The sequence below is a fragment of the Erythrolamprus reginae genome, chromosome 1, assembly GCF_031021105.1.
Source record: "Erythrolamprus reginae isolate rEryReg1 chromosome 1, rEryReg1.hap1, whole genome shotgun sequence".
Taxonomy (NCBI): domain Eukaryota; kingdom Metazoa; phylum Chordata; class Lepidosauria; order Squamata; family Dipsadidae; genus Erythrolamprus; species Erythrolamprus reginae.
Genome location: NC_091950.1, coordinates 209,410,659 through 209,432,021, shown reverse-complemented (window position 1 = coordinate 209,432,021; position 21,363 = coordinate 209,410,659). Strand labels below are relative to the sequence as shown.

Here is a 21,363-nt window from a genome sequence, read left to right as displayed (position 1 = left end):
CTTGAACCTGTAACCTTTGCCTTGTAAGGCAGAGAATTATCCTCTAGGCTACAGTAGCCAATCCCTTCAGCTCTGCACCAGGGAAGGGTTACATATTTTTGTGTCGAATCATATGATATATAATGTATTTTTATATAACAATGAAGTTGTGTGTTGATAATAAGAGTTCCGTCTGGTTGCTGGCATGGGCATGTTTTGGGCCATAGATTCTCTAGCTGCATTCTGCTGTAGGGAAGATAACATTGCTGATAAGATTAATCAGGACATGAGGTGGCAAAAAAGATGCCTGGAAGGAAAACTGGTAATATTTGAGTCTTCTCGCTGTTGAATCAAGGGCATAAGAAAAATACTTTGCTGCTGTTATTGCTTGTGCCGAGTGCTATCCAGCAGCCTTTTAAAGGCAATCAAACAGCAAAAAAATCTGAAAGGCTACCATGGAGAATGTTTGCAGCATTTGATAGATAAAACCGCTCACTGGACACTGCCCATGAAGATAACTAGATCAGTGATGGCAAACCTATGGCACACGTGCCACAGGTGATATGAGGAGCCATATCTGACAGCACACGAGATGTTTATTTTATTTTATTTATTTATTTATTTATTTTGTCAAGTATGCATTGGTAATATACCTAGATATAACATTGTTTATATACATAAGATGGTACTGGTAAGTGGGAACATTAGGACAGGGACAGTAGGCACGCTGGTGCGCTTATGCATGCCCCTTACTGATTTCTTAGGAATCGGGAGAGGTCAACAGTGGACAGTCTTAGGGTAAAGTTTTGGGGTTTCAGTGACAAAACCACAGAGTCAGGTAGTGAGTTCTAGGCATTAACCACTTTGTTGCTAAAGTCGTATTTTCTACCGTCACATTTGGGATGGTTCATTTTGAGTTTGTGCTTGTGTATTGTTGTGGTTCGTGTATTATTGTGTGCTCGTGTATTGTTGTGGTTGAAGCTGAAGTAGTCATTGACAAGAAAGATGCTGTAGCTTAGAATTTTATGAGCTATGCTTAGGTCGGGCCTAAGGTGACATAGTTCTAAGCTTTCTAAGCCCAGGATTTCAAGTCTGGTTGCAATAAGGTATTCTGTTGCAAGTAGGAGCGGAGGGCTCTTCTAGTAATTTATCTCTGGACACTCTAATGTATTTATGTCTGATATATGGTGTGGGATCCAGACAGATGAGCTATATTCAAGGATTGGCCTGGCGAATGACTGCTTCAGCTTCAACCACAACAATACACGAACACACAACAGATGCAAGCTCAAAGCGAAACACCCCAAACTTGACTGTAGAAAATACAACTTTAGCAACAAAATGGTTAATGCCTAGAACATATATATATGTTTTTCTGTAGAGTCACCCAACATACCCAAATATGGAAGGGAGCTCAGTGCTCCCTTTTGTCATTTCAGCCCCACTCTAGGGGCCATCTAGACACCCAACCATAGATCTATACTAATCTCCTTTATTTCTTTATCAGTTCTTTTCAAGTTTGGAATGTATGTATGTATGTATAGTATGTCTGTATGTGTGTGTATGTAACATATTTTTGCTGATAATGAAAAGGAAGGAAATCTAGTATAGATCTATTTCAAGCTATTTTGCTCTCATCAGCTAGCCATACCCTTACCGGAATTTGAACCTTACATATATACCGTACATTTGATCTGTTGTGTATCTAGAACCCTTCCTTAGTTTTCACTTAGTTGGCACTGTGCCATGTCTGCCTTATCCATTAGGCTGTAATTACACTGCATAGTTGATCCATGATATTAGGTTCTAAATTCATTGCTTAATAGCTGTCTGCAATTCAAAGCAAATTACTAACCTGCTATTCAGAAATGAATTGCTCCATGGTAAGTTGCTCTGAAGCATCCCTGATTATACAAGCAGAGTAGATGACATAATTGGTTTGTTATTTCTCAGCGGTCCTTTACCTTAAGCTATGGCATCGATTCTCGTACCAGCTTCTAGTCATCTATTGGCAATCTTCCTCCCTCTCCCTCTGGTGTGGGTTTCAATCTGTTGAAACTAGAAATTTGGCACGGAATAGCAAAGTTGCTTTCACTTAGCATAAAATGAATAAAATAGCAACAGAGCCAAACATTTACGAGGGGAATTCATAAACCATGAAATGGAAGTATTAGAATAAATTCTATGTCCTTCATATATTCTCTCCCTGCATGGCACTTTTATCCATAAATCTGATTTTTTTTTTTAGTAAAACCTCAAAGAGCCGATGATTATTAGATCAAAGGAAAAAAGGCGGATGATATCACCTTATTTTAATATTACTTCATGTATAGAATGCTGAAATTTTCTTTCCGCATCAATGCTAGATTGCTTTTTTTACAAGTGTGTATGAGTGTATGAATGAATAGAGGTGCCGGAAGTGTACACCTAAGTTTCTTTCAACTTGCCACTGGGAAAAAGAAAATATAAATTTATGGTTCAAGCATGACTACAGCAGTAAATACTCCAGAGACAGTTGAAACGTTCCAAGGCACTACTCTTTTTAAGTACCACACAAAATACCCAGTTACAACTTGTAGCCCATAGAATCTAACTAACATACATTGGATAGTAAGACAATGTTTATCGATTATATGCTATCAATAGGCTGTAGAGGATAAGGGTCAACAGGCTGGTTGACATTCTGGAATCAACTCCCCCCGGAGATTAGAACTGCTCCCACCCTCCTTGCCTTTCGTAAGCTACTTAAAACCCACCTATGTCACCAGGCATGGGGTAACTGAGTTACCCCTAGGCTATGGTAGATTTGTGTATGGTATGACTGAGTTGTATGGTTTTAATAATGGGTTTTTAATGTGTTTTTTAATATATTGGATTTGTGACATTGTATTCTGTTATGAGCTGCTCCGAGTCCTCGGAGAGGGGCGGCACACAAATGTAATAAATTATTATTATTATGTTGAATGTCTTCGATATAAATTTTTATGCATATATGTATATACTGTGTGTGTATAATTATGTGTTTGCATGTCTGATTGTTTTTTTTAAAAAATATATTTATTTTAATATTTTTTTTAAAAAGACAATGTTTAATACTTCCTGTTGTCGGTACTGATCATCTAGAACAGTGTTTCCCAACTTTGGCAACTTGAAGATATCTGGACTTCAACTCCCAGAATTCCCCAGCCAGCATTCGCTGGCTGGGGAATTCTGGGAGTTGAAGTCCAAATATCTTCAAGTTGCCAAGGTTGGGAAACACTGATCTAGAACAGTGCTGATGATTTTTTTCCCCTTGGGTGCCAAAAGTGCGTGTGTGCATGCTATCGTGCACATGTGCATGCCCACATCAATAATTCAATGCCGCCCCACGCTCCCTGTGCATGCATGCATGCCCCCTGTGCTGTCCCCCATGCATGCGCACACACTACCCATGCATGTGCACACATTTTGGGCCAAGCAGGCCTCCCTGAACCCTGTGGAGGGCAAAAACAGCTCCTTCCACTCCCTGGAGACCCTACGGAGGCCGGAAATAGCCTGTTTCCCAAATTCTGGTGGGCCTGGTAGGCCTGTTTTTTGGCCTCCCCAGCCTCCAGAGACTTTTTTGAAGCCTAGGGAGGGTGAAAATGGCCTCCCCTGCCCCCCAGAGGCCCTCTGGAAGCCAAATATGCCATTCCAGAGCCTCCGTGACTTACCTGGCATCTAAAACGGGCTTCGTGGACACTCCCAGGAGGGGCTGAGTGATTCGGCGACACGCACATGTTTGCTGCAGCTGAGCTAGGGCAATAGCTTGCATGACCACAGATATGGCTGTGTATGCTACCTGTGGCACGCGTGCCATAGGTTCGCCGTCACAGATCTAGAAAATCCAGGTAACCATTTTTTAATTAATAGCAGAAGGTGTTTTGCAAAAAGAAGGAAAGGAGCTATTTATAAAATCCATTGAAGATTTAAAAAATCTGATAATATATCACTGCTTGCTAGGATTGCATTTACCTGTTTGAATACGTAAGAGTACGTCTATATCACTAGTGGGTTCTAAATCCCATTACTACAGTTTGCATGGCAAAATGCTTCTGTGCACGACACTTCTGACTCCTGCCAATGCTGCTACCAGTTCACCGAACTGGGCCGAACCGGAAGCAACCCATCGCTGGTCTATATAACTTGAATTAAATTAACCCACTCATATTGGCTTAGTCCATATGCATCTCGCTAGTTGGTCTTCCTCAGGCCTGCTGGCTTTGATAATTTAATAATTTTAAAATAATAATAATTTATTAAATTTGTGTGCCGCCCTTCTCCGAAGACTCGGGGCGGCTCACAACATAACAGCAATACAATATAAATACAAATCCAATGTTAAAAACTTTAAAAAACTAATTTAAAATACATCGTTATAAAAACTTATCTGCTACACAGTCTGCGGAGAGGGGAAGCATACAAATCTAATAATAATAATAATAATAATAATAATAATAATAATAATAATAATAATTATACACACTGAGTCCAACTGAGCGGTGGCATCACTAGAAGAAGCAGGGAGGGTTAACAATCTTGGTGTTGGTTGTTCTGCTCAAAATTGATGGAAAGATTTATTCTGTACAAGTCTGCAGAAGGCCACTTTATCCCTAGCTTTTGCCCAACTGTCCATATGATTTTCCTGGTAGCAATAGCAGAGGCTAGCACTTAGACTTATATATAACTTCAGAGTACTTTACAGCCTTCTCTAAAGGGTTTACAGTCATCCTATTGGCCCCCCATACAATCTGGGTCCTCATTTTACCGACTTTGGAAGGATGGACGATTGAATCAACCTTGAGCCAGATAAGATCGAACTCTTAGAGTGAGCAGTGAGTTAGCTGCAGTACAGCATTCTAACCACTGTGCCAACACAGCTGAGCCTGCAGCACTCAAGTTCAGCAAGAGGGAGAGGAGGACAAATGCCAGATATTTGCAACCTAGATAAATAGAAATTGTGGGCTAAAAATATACATTATTCACTGAAGCAGTTTAAAATTTGTAAACAAATGCATAAATAAATACAAGAATTTTTTAAAAATGCATATAAGTACAGTGGTACCTCTAAGAACTCTTCTATTTACAAAACTTTCTAGATAAGAACTGAGTGTTCTTCTCAAGAACCATTTTCGACTTACAAACCCGAGCCTCCGAAACTGTAACCGGAAAAGGCAGGGAGGAGCCTCCATGGGGCCTCTCTAGGAATCTCCTGGGAGGAAATAGGGCCTCCACCCTCCCTGTGGTTTCTCCAATCACACACATTATTTGCTTTTACATTGATTCCTATGGGAAAAAGTTCTTCTTCTTACAAACTTTTCTATGTAAGAACCTGGTCACGGAATGCATTAAGTTCATAAGTAGAGGTACCACTGTAACTGATTGCGTGTTTGGGCATCCTTTGTTCAATCATCCATTTATTGCTTAAAAAACTGCTTACGGAAGGAAAAGGTAAAGTTTGGGGGTTTGTTTCTTAAAAAGAGGCAAATGTCTATAATACATAATTCTTCCCCCATGTAGATGTGATTTGATTAGCATTTCTTTAATTTATTGTTTGCAAGGATGAATCTGCACTTCCACTTATGCACTGTATACATACCTTAAAGTTAAAAAAAAGAATAAAGTTTCCACTTCTAAAATGTGTTAATAGTTTCCAAACAAATCCAGCATCAACTTTCCTTTGTGAGATTATCTCTGATCATAAACGAGCTAGCCATTCATTCACAATTGGGAGGGAATATCAGATACTCAACCTCTGGAACTATACAAACTGTTCATGGGGAATTTATGTGTGTGTGTGGAAAAACAAAAAATCTAGCTTCCATTCCCCTATTTTAATAAGGATTGATTATCCTAAGTTGGCATAGAAACCTGACTACTTAAGGCAAAAAAAAAGAGGAAAGAAAATTGGGATAGTGAATTTAAAGTTTCAATGTGACAAAGATTGTTAAAATTAATTTATTTGTCCATGTATCAAATTGCATTTCCTAGCTTGCTTTTCAGATACCAGTTGCATCTGAGTATGAAAAGTACAGCCTGGGACACAGGAGTTTGAACAGAAGGTTTCAATCCTGCTTCATTATGTTGCATGTTTTAAATGCTTTTATGTAATTCCTTCAATAAAGAGAACATATTCTTCAGTGCACCCATAGGGGAGATGCATTCATACTGTTGCCAAATCCTTATTCTAAGAGCTCCATTTCTTCCTCTGATATTTGAAGCGTAATTTACTTCACCTTACATTCCCACTCTGCATGTAATAACATAAATAATATATATTTTAAAATTAGTCTGGCCAATTGTGATCTGAACTAAAAAAAATATTTTTTCTCAGGATTTCTTTTTCTGTCTTTCTTTAGAAGGACTCTATATTATTCCTAAATAGCTTGTATTCAAATATAGTGGTACCTCTACTTAAGAACGCCTCTATTTAAGAACTTTTCAAGGTAAGAACTGGATGTTCAAGATTTTTTTGCCTCTTCTTAAAAACCATTTTCTACTTAAGAACCCGAGCCTGGAAAAATTTCCCAGGAAATTTGAGAGCAGCATGAAGGCCCGGCCAGTTTCCTGCCATTCCCCCTTTAATCCCGGCCATCTTGGGCTTTTCTGGGCTGCCAGAGGAGCCTTTTGGTGGTGCTTAAGGAGGCTTTGGCAGTCCAGAGTGAACGAAGCATTTTCCTTTCTCTGGGCGCTTGGAGAGGGAATAAACCTCTGTCAGCGCCCAGAGAAAAGAAAAACTCCTTTCGCTCTGGGCAGCGACTGTCCTCCTCCTCTTCTTTCTCCTCCTCCTCCCACCCAAATTCTGAGGTTTTATTTCTTTCCTAATGGGTTTGCATGCATTATTTGCTTTTACATTGATTCCTATGGGAAAAATTGCTTCTACTTACAAACTTTTCTACTTAAGAACCTGGTCACAGAAGGAATTAAGTTCTTAAGTAGAGGTACCACTGTAGTTTAAAATATTAGTAAGTAATAGTAATAGTAGTAGCTCTTTTTTGATTACTCAATTATAGTCACCCTAAGAGCAGCCATTAATCAATTATAGTTACACTAAGAGCAGCCATTAGTCAGTTATAGTCATACTAAGAGCAGGAAGGTTGAGAGTTCAATCCTAGGTAGCTGCAGATGTTTCTCTCCTAAGGTTCAAAGAAAAATATCATTCGTGCATTCTGTGTGGTGTCAGGAAGGGTATCCGGCCAATAAATAGCCAGCTCCACCTGGTCACCCTGACTCTACCCAGAATTTAGGGATTACAAGGTCATAAAAAGGGAGTTTTTAATTATAGTCAGAGTAAAGTCAGGGGTGACCTTAGCCTTAGACAAAGAGCCAGACACTTTTCCTCTTGAAGGGTACCTCATAGAATTAAGCAACAGTATTAGCATTAAAGCCATTTTGATCCTAACTACAGTATCATTGTCACTAATCTATAATACTGGAATAATAAGAGCGAGGAATTAAATACCCAGTGTATTAACCCAGCAATACTGACGTCCTATTAGGTTGTTTTGATTTTGGTCAAATTGTTTTTTGGTAATTTCTGCAACCAAGTTCTGCAACCAACTCATCCCATACCTCATGCTATACATACTCAGAGGTGGGCTGTACTTACATTCACAAGTGGTTCACTGGTTGCGTGTATGTGTATGCGTACTCGCTTTGCTCACACATGCCCCTTTGGGACAGAAACGGAGCTTCACACATGCTGCTAATCAACTCATGCAGCTCCGGTGAATACAGCGGCATGGAACCCAGATGGACAGCGTGGGTGGGGGGTAAAGAGCCAGAAAGTTAATTATATATAGAAAGCATAGCGCAAGAGATGATAGGCGGGCCCAGTCTGCGATGACAGCGAAGGGTTTGCCTGAACCCACGTATTCCTTCTTTTATGACGACAACTGGGACCCAGAATTTGTATTGGTATGCAAAGCAGTTGTTAAGTGAATCATGCCTCATTTTATGACATTTTTGGCCACATTTGTGCCCAACTTTTGTTCATGTAACAATTGGTTGCAAAGGAGGTAAGTACAGTATGAAGACTAGTTGTAAGTCCCTTTTTTTCAGTGCTGTTGTAATTTCAACCATAGGTAAACAAATTAAGTCAAGGCAAGGTATGAATCTGTGGTCTCTAAGTTTATTATAGTTTGTATATTACAAATGAATGGGATTGATTTCAGAGGGATTTACTTTTGTGGTAATAAACCTGAGAATCTAAATCAGTGTCTTTGTTTTATAGTGAAATCATGTTGTGTCCTTAGAACCAACAGTAAGAGATTGAATCTAAAACATTTTAAAAACACAATATTTTTCAGTAAGGTCATTTCTCCCCACACCCCCTCTTTTTGTTAATACATTGCTTAAAATCAGCCGTAAACAGGCAAGGTTTCTTTTGTGAACTGCAAGGTATTCATGATAGTAGTTATTTGCCTTGACATTTTAACACAGACTGTAAAGCTTGATAAAGGTTGCAATATGTGGGAACAGCAAGCCGATAAGCTGGCATCAGGGCTTCTGTTCATCAAGCATATATGAGAATGACAGTGCTTTTTGGTTCAGTGCCTGTCCTTGAAGATGTACTACTGCCTTGCCTCCTACTGTTTTATCTCTTTCTGCAGGTGGAGTGTGAAGGAAATGAAATGCTGATTGATAATATTCATTCTGTTGTGCATATTTTAGCAGGCTCATCTGAATTGCTGTGTCTTTTCCCACTTGTGTTTGTTGATTGCAAGGTTGTATGTTGCAAGTCACTGGCTCATATTTCAGATTGGTCTCAAATGCATTAGATTTCTTTATTTAAAATATGCCTTAGAGCACAATTCTTGGTGGCTCACAGCAACAATATTGTGAGAGGTTGTTGGGCTCTTCTTTTCAGAACTACCTTACAAATTCTAAGCATCACTGAAGTAAGTTATATTTATTGATATTCCAGATTTACCTATCTTGATACTTGGGGCATAAAAGGGGCAGATATCTTAAACTACATATGTTAGGAAGTTAGAACACAGCTCTTGTTATTTTACAATCTGCATATTGGGGAAGGCTGACAGCACTAATACTAGCAATACCCTGTTTCCCCAAAAATAAGACATACCCCGAAAGTAAGGCATGTCAGAGGTTTTGCATAATTTGCTAATATAAGGCACCCACCGAAAATAAGGCGTAGTCAAGTTTACATACGGTACGGTGGAAAAACATACGGTACCATTCAAAGCTGTTCATAGCGGTACCGTAATAATGTGGCGTCCCCTGTTGGCCCCTTCCATGGCTTTGTACTGTCCAGTACAGCAGACACAGTCTGCTGCTGTCTCACCGCCTTTACAGTCTCCACTACAGTGCGTAGACTGTAGTTCCTCTGGTGGCTGGAAGCTGCAATAGCGGGAGTATACTGTTGTACCATATAAGTGCCGTCGTTTGTATGTGTGGGTGTCATACTGACAGGTACTGTAATCAGTGTACCGTACGGTACACTTTCTTTGGGGGTGTTCTGCCTGTGAATTTGTCTTATTTGAGAAATATAAGGCACCCCCCGAAAATAAGACGTAGCACAACTTTTGGAGCAAAAATTAATATAAGACAGTGTCTTATTTTCGGGAAAACACGGTAGCACTTATATACCGCTTCACAGTGCTTTTACAGTCCTCTCTAAGTGGTTTTACAGTCAGCATATTGCCCGCAACAGTCTGAATCCTCATTTTACTGGCATCGGAAGGATGGAAGGCTGAGTCAACCTTGAGCCTGGTGAGATTCTATCTGCCAAACTGCTGGCAACTGGTGATCAGTAGAAGTAGCCTGCAGTACTCCACTCTAACCACTGAGCCACCACAGCTCTTATATATAATTATGTAGAGTTGTATTAGTCAAGGTTGAGTGGTATGGGGGCATAGTGATAAAGATACTTGCCCTCTTTTCAGAAGGTTGAGAGTTCAATCAAAGGCAACAACAGATATTTCTGTCTCAGGGCACAAAGAGAAAAAATCGGCTGTGAACTCCAGATAGGTGTCCGGAAGAGCATCCAGTTAGTAAATGATCAGTTCCATTCAACCTGATTCTATCCCAAATTAAGGGACTACAGAAAAAAATTGGTCAAAGTTGTGTGTATATCCTTCCTTCAGTTTATGCGGTTAATTTATAATAAACTCACATCTGAGGATGTTCCATCTTTGACCTTGCATGGGATAGAACTTCACCCTTCAAGGTTGGTGTGCAATCTGTGGGTTTTCCTGGACTTGTGACTCCTACTTGAAAAGCAGGTGGCAACTGTGGGCAGGAAGGTCACTGCACAATTATATCTGGATGCAAAGGTTTTGCCCTTTTCTAGGTTGGAGTCCCTTCATACAGCTACTTATGCCCTAGTCATCTGGTGACTTGACTACTGCAACATATTCCATACGGAACTGCCCTTGAAGATCACCTAGAAGATTCAGCTGGTCCCAAATGCAGTGGAACAAGCACTGATGGGCATGGCTTGTTAAGCTCATGTAACAGTTCCATTCCTCAATCTGCATTGGTTGGCAGTTTGCTTTCAGGTGCAGTTGAATATGCTAATGGTTACCTATAAAATACTACATGCCACAGGGCTTGAGGAAATGCTTAACTCCCATAGTATCTGCTTGATCACTTCAATCTTGCAGGGTTGGCATACTCTGGATTATTTTATTTAAACAACATTATCTATTGTGACAGCACACAGTCTCTACAGCAGTGCCTGCTCTGTGGAATGAGGTTGTCCCTGAGATCTGGATGGCCTCCTGTCTGTTGCTGTTCAGAAGAATGATAAATATCTTTTTCTTCACACAAAGCCTTTGGAAGGATGAGATACCTCACTTCATTCCATCTGGTTATGACAGTTTGTTTTTTATGACCGAGAGAAGCATCAGAAGTCTGTCTAAGTCAGTGTTTCTAAACCTCGTTTGTTTTAAGATGCGTGGACTTCAACTCCCAGAATTCTCCAGCCAGCATGGCTGGCTGGAGAATTCTGGGAGTTGAAGTCTATACAGCTTAAAATGGCCGACGTTCAGAAACATTGGTCTAAGTAGCTTTCCGTGCTCTATTCTAACACAATTTGTTAGATAGTTGCTGAAAGCAGACCTCCAGAGATCTCTGAGCGCATGGGAAATATGTTAGTATGCAAAGTTTTGTCACAATTAAAAAACTGTGATTTTAATTCCCAGACTCCTGAAAATGATGGGGCTTTCTCAACAGAGCATCAGTTTTTGGGCTCATTTCAACTTTATTTTATAAACTGCTAATGTTTCATTTAAACAAATGATTTGAGAAATTATGATCTAGCTATTTTAGTACACATGTTTCTCATGTTCTATGATTTAATAACTGAGTATAAGAAACATTTAATCATAGAATGCAAGCTTCTTCAAGAGGATCTAATCCAGGGGTGTCAAACTCAAGGCCCGGGGCCAGATCTGGCCTGCGAGGTGCTTAGATCTGGCCTCCCTGAAAACAGCAAAGGACCGGTCCACAGTACCTCTGTCAGCAAAAATGAAGTTTGGGAAGGCTGCGTGCTGCCCTCCCAAGCTAGATTTTTACTGGCAGAAGGTTGCAGGAGGCTGTCGCAGCTGAAAACAGAGGTTGGGAGCCCATTTTCGCTACCATAGCTCTTGGGCCTCTGCAAGAACCCCTGATATAAGTGAAATTGAGCTGGCCACGCCCCCCGTGACCCTGCCCCCTTAGGTCAAATACAACTCTGATGCTGCCTTCAATGAAATTGAGTTTGATACTGACTTTTTTGTAAAGAAAACCCATTGTTTTATCCTGCATTGTAGAACAACTTGATCAGTTCTTCCCCATCTTCTACATGACAATTCTTCAGTGACTAGAACAGTTATCACCTCTCCCTGTATTATTATCTTCAATAATAATAATAATAATAATAATAATAATAATAATAATAATAATTATTATTATTATTATTATTATTATTATTGAAGATTATTGAAGATTATTGAAGATAATAATAATAATAATAATAATAATTATTATTATTATTATTTATTATATTTGTATGCCGCCCCTCTCTGAAGACTTGGAGTGGCTCACAACAGGTATCAAACCAGAGATACTCACCATTTCCAACCATACAATTTTCTTTCCATAGTCCTTACCATTTTAGTAGCTTTCCTCTGGCCACAATGCACACAAAATGTCATTTCTAAAATGTGATAACCAAAACTGGGTGCAATATTCCTTATATAGCAAACATATAAAAATTCAGAATAGAAAAGAATTACTCTTGACACCATGCTTCTGTTGATACAGCCTAACAGAGTACAGTATTTTGACTTTTTTTTTGGCAGCTGCATCACAGAATTGGCTCATGTTCAGCTTTTGACCAACCAAAATATCTACATTCTTTTCACGAGTCCTGTTGCCCACATGATTCATAGAAACATAGAAGATTGACAGCATGGTCCATCTAGTCTGCCCTTATACTATTTCCTGTATTTTATCTTAGGATGGATATATGTTTATCCCAGGCATTCTCTCATCAGACTGTCTAGCCTCTGATTTTACTTATCTAAATATACATATTTATATCTATTCCTATTGAAACTCATTTTGCTTGCGTCTGCTCATTGTTCCGGTTTGATATGATCCTCCTGAATATTTAATACTATCCTTTAAAGTGTTTGCTATTCACCCTCTCTTTGTGTTTTCTGTAGATTTAATAATAATCATGTACCAACCCATCTGGTTGGTGATTTATAAATATGTCAAATAGCACAGTGTCTAGACCAGAACTCATGTTCAGTTCTGCCATCTTCTGTACTATCATGACATTGGAGACCTTGTAAAATGTTTGTCGAATGCAAGGTACATTATGTCTACCATATGGACAACTAATCATTCTGTTAAGAGATCAGTTTGGTTTTGCATGATATATATACTGTATTTAGGAAATGCTGGTTATTGCAAAACAATGCACTGTTTTCTAAATTATGAAGATAAAGCCAGCATTTGCCCTTTCTCCAATCTTTGTAAGAGCTGATTCCCAGATTGATAAAATGGTTCAAGAACAAGCTTCCCCATTATTTAATTGTCAGTTCATAGAAAAATCTGTGAAAGAAGCATCCTTCTGTCTACCCTAATTACATTAGTACATTACAGTATATTGGTTCTAAATGGCAAAATATTTCACTTGCTGAAATTCTTGCATCCATTACCATTTTAATTACAGCAGATTATAGTTAATTCTGTGAGAATTTTATTTGGGGGGGGGATCTCTTCTGGCCTATGCCCTTGCTCCATTATTTCTTACAGAGAGGAACTTAGAGATCCATAAGTCCTTCAGGGGTTGTTCCTGGAGACTTAAACTCGTTCAGAGTAGTCAGTAGTTTCCTAGCCATTTCTTTCCTTGGCTTGGATTGCTTCGTTTTGAGAGAAGAATGAAGTATTATTACTGTGGAAGCCAAGGAATCCTTTTCCTTCCCCTACCCCTCCGTCAACCTGTTACACTACTAACTAACCATCCCCTCCTTTTTCTACTGAAAAAACCAGTATAGTTGTTCTTCTACATAACTTGCCTTCAAAACTGTCCAAAGGGATGAAACAGAATCCAGCATCTGCCCTCTTTTTCTTTTTTCAGCTCTTTACCCAGGGACTTCCTATGTGTTCATAGTTGGGGGAAAGATTAGAAGTAACGTGAGAAAATATTATTTTACTGAAAGAGTAGTAGATGCTTGGAACAAACTTCCAGCAGACGTGGTTGGTAAATCCACAGTAACTGAATTTAAACATGCCTGGGATAAACATATATCCATCCTAAGATAAAATACAAGAAATAGTATAAGGGCAGACTAGATGGACCAGGAGGTCTTTTTCTGCCGTCAGTGTTCTATGTTTCTAAGTAGATAGCAGAATTACATACTGTCCATAGCAGATGTGGGGAAATGTAAACTTCTGTGTATAAGTGCTCCAACTACATTAAAAAAACCATCCAAATTCACCACTCTACTTTTGAATAGATTTTTCTGTGCACTTCTCTTTATATACCTGATAGGAATATGTTTAAGTAGGGAATTTAAGGAGGGGACAGACTTCTTAAAACCAAACACTGCCTCTCCTTTGTTAATGCAGTTGTGTGAATGGAATGTGAGTTTTGCTTCACTGTGGTGTAATATGTTAGGAGGCACAGCTTTCTTTTAGAATGAATGTCCCCTTCTTTAAAGGATGTCTTTGGAGTATTATACTAGTGCATAAGATTCACCTCACCGCTTCTTGGTTTTAAGCATTTAAAATGATATAAATGTTAATAATTCTGGTTATAAAATTATAGGGATTTTTTAAAACTTGTGCTTCCAGGTTAATGTAATTGATGTATAATGTATTTTAGTATGATATACCAAATAGAAAATCCAATTTCTGACATGTATAGAATCTGTTATGCTCTGAGATTTGCAATTATTCTACCATAGTTTCACAAGTTTCTCTGGAGTGAAGCAATAACTGTTTGTGAAATAACTTGTTAAGTATGTATGTAGATAATGGTTTATGTGTGTTTTGTATCTTCCTTGGAGCTAAGGCATAAACCTGCTGAAAATTTCCATTTTATTTATTTTATATATAATGTTTGTTTTGTTTATCTGAACTTTTTAAATGTCTAAAATAAATAAATTACAATAATTAGATCTGAACATTTGTTTTAGTATATTGCATGTCATAAAAAAGAGGACTGTATACCTGTTTTTTTAAACAGAATTAGTAATTTTCCCGGGTCCCCGGAGATAATAATAATAATAATAATAATAATAATAATAATAATAATAATGATAATGATAATGATAATGATAATAATAATAATAATATAGCAACAACAACAACAATAACAATTTATGTAGAAAATAAACATTAGTGAATGGAATATATCACAACAGTATTAAAGAAGATATACAATCAACATTATAATTAAAGAAAGAAGACTGTGGAAACCAATTCCATTCCTGTAAACCCACTTCAGCTTCCATTTGTATATTACACTAACTTCAGTGGAGCCTTGTCAGTTCAATCCTTGATTTTTATTCATTCATTCATGTGTTCGTTCATTCATTCATTCGTTCATTTATTCATTGGATTTATATGTCGCTCCTTTCCGAGGACTTTTCCATTGGTTTTGTTATTTGCAATATCCATGGATATTATTACTCTTTTAAGTATGTATCTATAGGCTAATCTGTGCTTTTCAAAAATTAACATACATTGTTTACAGTCTGCTTCTTGAGATTTGAGATACTGAGTATTATGAAGCTTTGAACTCTGGACAATTTATCAGAACACATAACAGAGCATTGTAGAAAGTTTAAAATCTCCCCAAATTGAGTCTAATTTTAAATGGGTTTCTTGGCTTTAGTTATGATACATAATATTCTGTTGAATACCTCTTGGTATGCCAAATGCCAAGTGCTGGTTTATGTTCTGTAATAAATAACAGCTTGAAAAGACGGTGCTGACATAAAAATATTCAATAATTAACAAGTTGAAATTAACATCTTCCATCTTCTCAATTTATTCTGCATTTCATTACATAAGTCCTAGGACAGCATAAGGAATGCAAAACTCTAAGCTATTTAAGATTCCACTCAATGCAAAGAGGATGATTGCTTATTGGCTATTCAAAGTTTGCTAATTTATCAAAACACATAACAAGTAATTCATTTTAAGAAGATCAACAGGCTGATAGGTAGGATTTAGAGTCTCTTAATGAATGTATGCTTTTCTAAAGGTTTTTAGCAGCTGCAAGTTTTGTTATCTAGAGGTGGAATAATCAAGTGGTTTAAGTAAACTAATTGTACGTTTAGCAGAATCGTTGAACTCCAAGGTTCAGGGGAAACTGTCAATTAAAGCTTGCTCCTCACCTGGGAACTCTTACAACCTTAATCTAGATTCTCTTTTGGAAGGCAAAAGGGCTAGATTCTCTTTTGGAAGGCACCCCTTTTATACCAGGTAGTTTCTTTTTCTGAGTACCTATTCATCAGTGTTGAAAGAGTAGGCTGAGTGAAAAGTGACAAGTGCTATGCTCAGTTCATAAATTTTGTACTCTTTAAGTACTTGTATTCTTAAGGAAGGGTTACTACTTTGAAAGAAAAATTTTGCTGGAGCAAATGTTATATCTGAGTCTGTCAAGATCTTGTAGTCTACTTGTCAAAGCCATTCAAAAATTTATGTTATACCCAGGAACTCCTGGTTCTGTTAGGAAAAGATGTAATGTCATAATATGTGGTATAAGGAACTTATAAATGTTTGTTAAGTAAATCTACTCCAACATAGAACATTAACTTTTTTCCCCATAACAGGACAGAAATAACAGGCATGTATCAAGTTTTGTTATAATTTCTATTTATTACCAAAAAATATCATTACAACTGAATATTGACACATTAAATTGTAGTGTATCAGTGGATATTGAAACTGTCGTACATTTAAAAAAGTATTATAGTTCGTTTATTTTTCAAAATGTGCAAAAAGTAAATGGAAGGGCTCTATGCTTTTCCTCTTCCAGTGTGGCTGATATGCATTATAAGTTATTGCTTAAGTTCTGCTTCTAGAATACATTTGATCATTTCCATTAAAAGCAAAGGAAATGAGGAGCCACTGCACTAATCATACTGCACTATATGTAGTTCAGCAATAGTCATTTTTATTTTATTGTTTTTTAAAAATCACTCATGCAGAGTTGTGGAACTGAGTCCAACTAACAGATTAATTTCTGTTGAAAAGAAAAAGCAGGGACCCTGGCATGCACATTGTTAGGTTTTTGGTCTAATTTTATTTTTCCTGCTTTTATTTTTTTAAGTTTTTTGTCTTAGAGGAAAGGGGGCTAAACTGAAAGAAATTCCAAGTTATTTGGGGTGCCTTCACTGACCATATTGTCTACCACTGGCCTAGTTAGGAGGATGACTGAATTTCTGTCACGTGTATCCTGAACTGTTAGACTTAAGCAGAAAGCTTTTCAATCTTCAGTCTAAGTTTTATTCAAACATTGTTATTAACATGTGTTCTATATCAAGCTGCTTTTGCAAAATTGCCTTGTAAGGTAGAGAATTATCCTCTAGGCTACAGTATCCAATCCCTTCAGCTCTGCACCAGGGAAGGGTTACATATTTTTGTGTCGAATCACCCTGGTGTATTGAAGGAACATCACAGCTCCTTATTTGCCTCTCGGCCCAACCCAGGGCCATTTCCAAGGCAGTTAATTTTATTGATAGCCGACAACTCTATCTAAATGTGTCACATGTTTTTTTGCTGAATTTGAAAATTAAGGGAGACTAGGATAGATCTATTTTGGCCTTATTTTGGCCTCATCAGCTAGCCATACCCATATATATGACAGTCTTGGTATATTCGGGTTTCTTCCCGTGTAGGATTTAGAAATTTCTGGCAACGTTTCGATGAGGTCCCACTCGTCATCTTCAGGCTGGTGCTTCTGTCCTTGTTCTAGGGCGAACACACTACGGAAATCTACGAAAACAAATGAATGTATGTATGTATGTATGTATGTATGTATGTATGTATGTATGTATGTAAATTTGAGTTAACTGTCTGAAATATAATCTGCAGCTGGTTTCTGAAGCTATTATGTAGTTTCTGTGGTTTCTGAAACATATTATGTTTATCCCAGGCATGTCTAAATTCAGTTACTTTGGATTTACCAACCGTGTCTGCTGGAAGTTTGTTCCAAGGATCTACTACTCTTTCAGTAAAATAATATCTTCTCATGTTGCTTTTGATCTTTCCCCCAACTAACTTCAGATTGTGTCCCCTTGTTCTTGTGTTCACTTTCCTATTAAAAACACTTCCCTCCTGGATCTTATTTAACCCTTTAATATATTTAAATGTTTCGATCATGTCCCCACTTTTCCTTCTGTCCTCCAGACTATACAGATTGAGTTCATTAAGTCTTTCCTGATAAAACATATGAGGGGGAAGAAAAGCTTTTTCTTCACCTAGAAGTAAAAGCACAGTCTGCATCTGCAGAAGGGCTGCCCGCTGCTCTTGAAATTTGTTTTTCAATTACCTGGCTGTGCTTTCCTTGTTTATTGTTCCCCTGAGATTATTTCTTGCATAGTTACTCACAATATACAACGAGTTAGTTTACTTAAAATATATCATCTGAAAGCGGCAAACATATTGTTCACATGTATTTATATCCAATATTACTTTCAATATTGCAGGATTGGGGATTTTGTGTATACTATACTCCTAATGCTAGTATAACCTTAGTATACAATTACCCTATATTTATCAGTTTATTAGTGGTATTCTTGATATTTGGAAAAATATTTTATGGTTCTGCCCATATTTCTCATGAGCATTATCTGACAGGTAGTTAGCGGGGTTTCCTTTAAAAACACGAGATCAAATTAAGATGTTTTATAGGTGGCATCTCCCACCAAATAGAATTGCCAAGATGTTCCCGAATATGTCCCCAAAATGTTGTAAATGCAAACAAGAAATAGGTTCTTATTATCACCAATGGTGGACTTGTCATAAAGCTAAGTTATATAGGAAAATGATAGAAAAATGGTTAGAAGAAATTACACTACAGGATATAGAAAAACCTCCAGAATTTTTTTTATTAGGTATAATGAAGCAGAAATATAAGAAAGATACTTTTTACTTAATTATTCATATTTTGACAGTGGCCAGGATAGTTTACGCACAAAATTGGAAGGGAGAAGATACTCCCAAGGAAGACGAAGTAATAAAGAAAATTTTAGATTGTGCAGAAATGGATATGATGACAAGACGGTTGAACAGTCAAGAAGAATCAGAATTTTATACTATTTGGAACAAAGTTTATATATGGATAAACAAAAAGAAAAATAAAATTTAAATGATATGGAAATTTTTAAATATATTAGAATAATTTTTTTTTATTTTCTTGTTATAACATTTGAATTATATAAAACAAAATTCTTCTTTTCATGAATTACTAGTATATTTTTTTCCGTATTAAAATAGACTTCTAAGATAAGTGGGGTAATTGTAACCCCAACTATATGTTAAATGTATGTATGTCTGTTTGTACGAAAAATTAATAAAGTATTAAATAAGAAAAAAAGAACATCTTTTGATTTATACCTACGTGTACTATATAAGAAAATTATAAATGTTAGAATGTACATTATATATATTCCCTTTGCCTTTCTGTACCCTGTTTTTAATGTATATATTCAATAAAAACATTTAAATATATTGATTTATAATGGGAAAAATATATACCACATTTTTTGGAGTATAAAACGACCCTTTTCCCCCCCTAAAAGAGGATGGGACTCTCGGCATGTCTTATACACTGAATAAAGCCATTTTTGGTCTCCCAAAGCCCCTCCTCCGCATCCATTTCTTTGTGAAAATAGCCTGATTTTTTTGCAAAAACAGGTTGTACAGAGGGTTCGGGAGGCCTGCAGAGTGCTCCTGGGGGCCGGGGCAAAAACACTCCCATTTTTGCAAAAAACGGGTGAAAAACAGGCTGTTTTCACAAAAACAAGGGCATTTTTTTTCCAAAAACAAGTGAAAAATGGTCCATTTTTGCAAAAGATGGGGTGTGCAGACGGTTTGGAAGGCCTGCAGAGAGCTCTGGGGGACGTGGAAGGCCAAAATGCCCCTGTTTTTGCAAAAAATGGGGCACACAGAGAGTATAGGAGGCTTGCAGCATAGTTCTGGAGTCCGGAGAGAACAAAAACCTTTTTCCCCCTTACTTACCTCTTTGAAATCTTTGAGAATTTATAAGATACAAATTAATGGAGGAAAAAAATCCCTTTGAAATTTTCTGACCTAATTCAAAGTGAAATTAATGCTCTCTTGTTAAATATTACAACAAGTGAAACCTTTGCATTTGTATTTTAAGGCAGTTAAAAATGTGAAATATAACAAACATATATTTTCAGTTTCATTTTCTACCCTGTTTAGGAAAGCCATGGTTTTTTTACCTTACGGTTTATTATATAGGGACTCAATTCAGTTTCTAGGTAAGTAAAATGTATTGACTTCAATATCTTTGTTGTAATTTTTCCATGGGAGCAAAAGTACTTCTCATTTTAGTATCTTTGTAGCCTTCCTTCCTATCAATGTTACTTTCATTGCTAGCTGTTTTCTCACGCTTCACTCTGTTAAAGAAGCCTTCATCAAATGGGTGCCTACCAAATATGTGGGTCAATTCCCAGTATTCCTTGGCCTTTGTTGAAAATGCTGGGATTTGAAATTTAAAGGGTGTAAAGTTGGCAGTTTATACCAACATTTAGTAAATGTGATAATCCCTAACCATATAACATCTATTTTTTCCCCTGATATGTAGCTTTCATTTAGAACAGTGGTTCCCAACCTTTTTTTGCTCATGCCCCCCACCTAAGCATCTCTAAAATCCTGATTCCCCCCCATGACATATAATTCTTACTATTCAAAACGTGAACTCCTACTCATGTGGAGGAAGCTTAAAAGGCCATTAACTTGGTTTCAACAAGGTTCAAATTGCCCCTATTAAAAATCAACCCTCCCTCCCCATAAGCCCCACGTTGTGAACCAGAAATTTGGAAGGTAATATAGTTGTTGACTAATGTTAATTGAAAATTCAGTTGCAATATAAATATTGACTGCTAGAAATAGGAGTTCAGCATAGGAAGTGAAGCTGTGGAATTTAAACACCCGTGCCTTTGTTCAGTAGAACCGTTAGTAGTTTGCCTTTAAATATCTGAAACATCCTGAAGCAATGAAATACTTCAACCATCTCTGAACAGTTGGCAGAGAGCCATCTTTTATTAGTCTCATGAATCCAACCCTTTTTAAACAGAATATCTGGAGATAAAATAATTGGATGACAAGCAATTCAAGCGACAGAAAATTATTTTGGAATGTATATTTTGTATTTGTCCTGGCATAAAACCTGTTTAACCACAGGATTTTTGAAGAAAATCTCCTAAGACCTTCCCTTTTCCCCACAACGCTCAAGCAACAGTTATTAATTGCAGGAGGTTCCATTATATTGTACAATCCTGTAGAGAGGAACATGCCATTTTCCTCAATTCTAGTTGTCGAAGGACGGTTGAAGCATTGCCTTTAGAAAGAAAGTTCATATATAACAGAGTGTGCTTATTTGACCTTGTGAAAATTCCCCTCCCTACAAAAAAATCAACCTTAAGAGAAAGCTATTCTAAGAATAGAATTTTCAGGTCTAAGCAGCTAATTTTTTGACGGAAGAAAGATTGGGAAAAATTACCTATTCAAAAAAGGGAACTCGCCCGGTTCATTGCCTCCAGATAGTATTCTCAACAGACTTTTGATGGAAAAATCTAAAGTAAACTTTGTTCTGGATCATATTATTTCAGACATTCAAGATCTGCATTTTTGCAGTGGTAGAAG

General features: G+C 37.3%; 1 protein-coding gene across 2 annotated transcripts in view; it reads left to right on the top strand.

The window, feature by feature from the left end:
* Nucleotides 1-21,363, top strand: part of PLCL1 (phospholipase C like 1 (inactive)) — a 213,032-nt gene that overhangs the window by 37,797 nt on the left and 153,872 nt on the right. Inside the window, exon 1 of one of the 2 annotated variants that reach the window (XM_070732101.1) lies at nucleotides 15,843-15,948. The exons of the other annotated variant lie outside the window; for it this stretch is intronic. The gene's annotated coding sequence lies outside the window, so the exon portion shown is untranslated. Of the gene's footprint in view, nucleotides 1-15,842; nucleotides 15,949-21,363 lie in introns of those variants that run through there. 2 annotated transcript variants of the gene reach the window in all.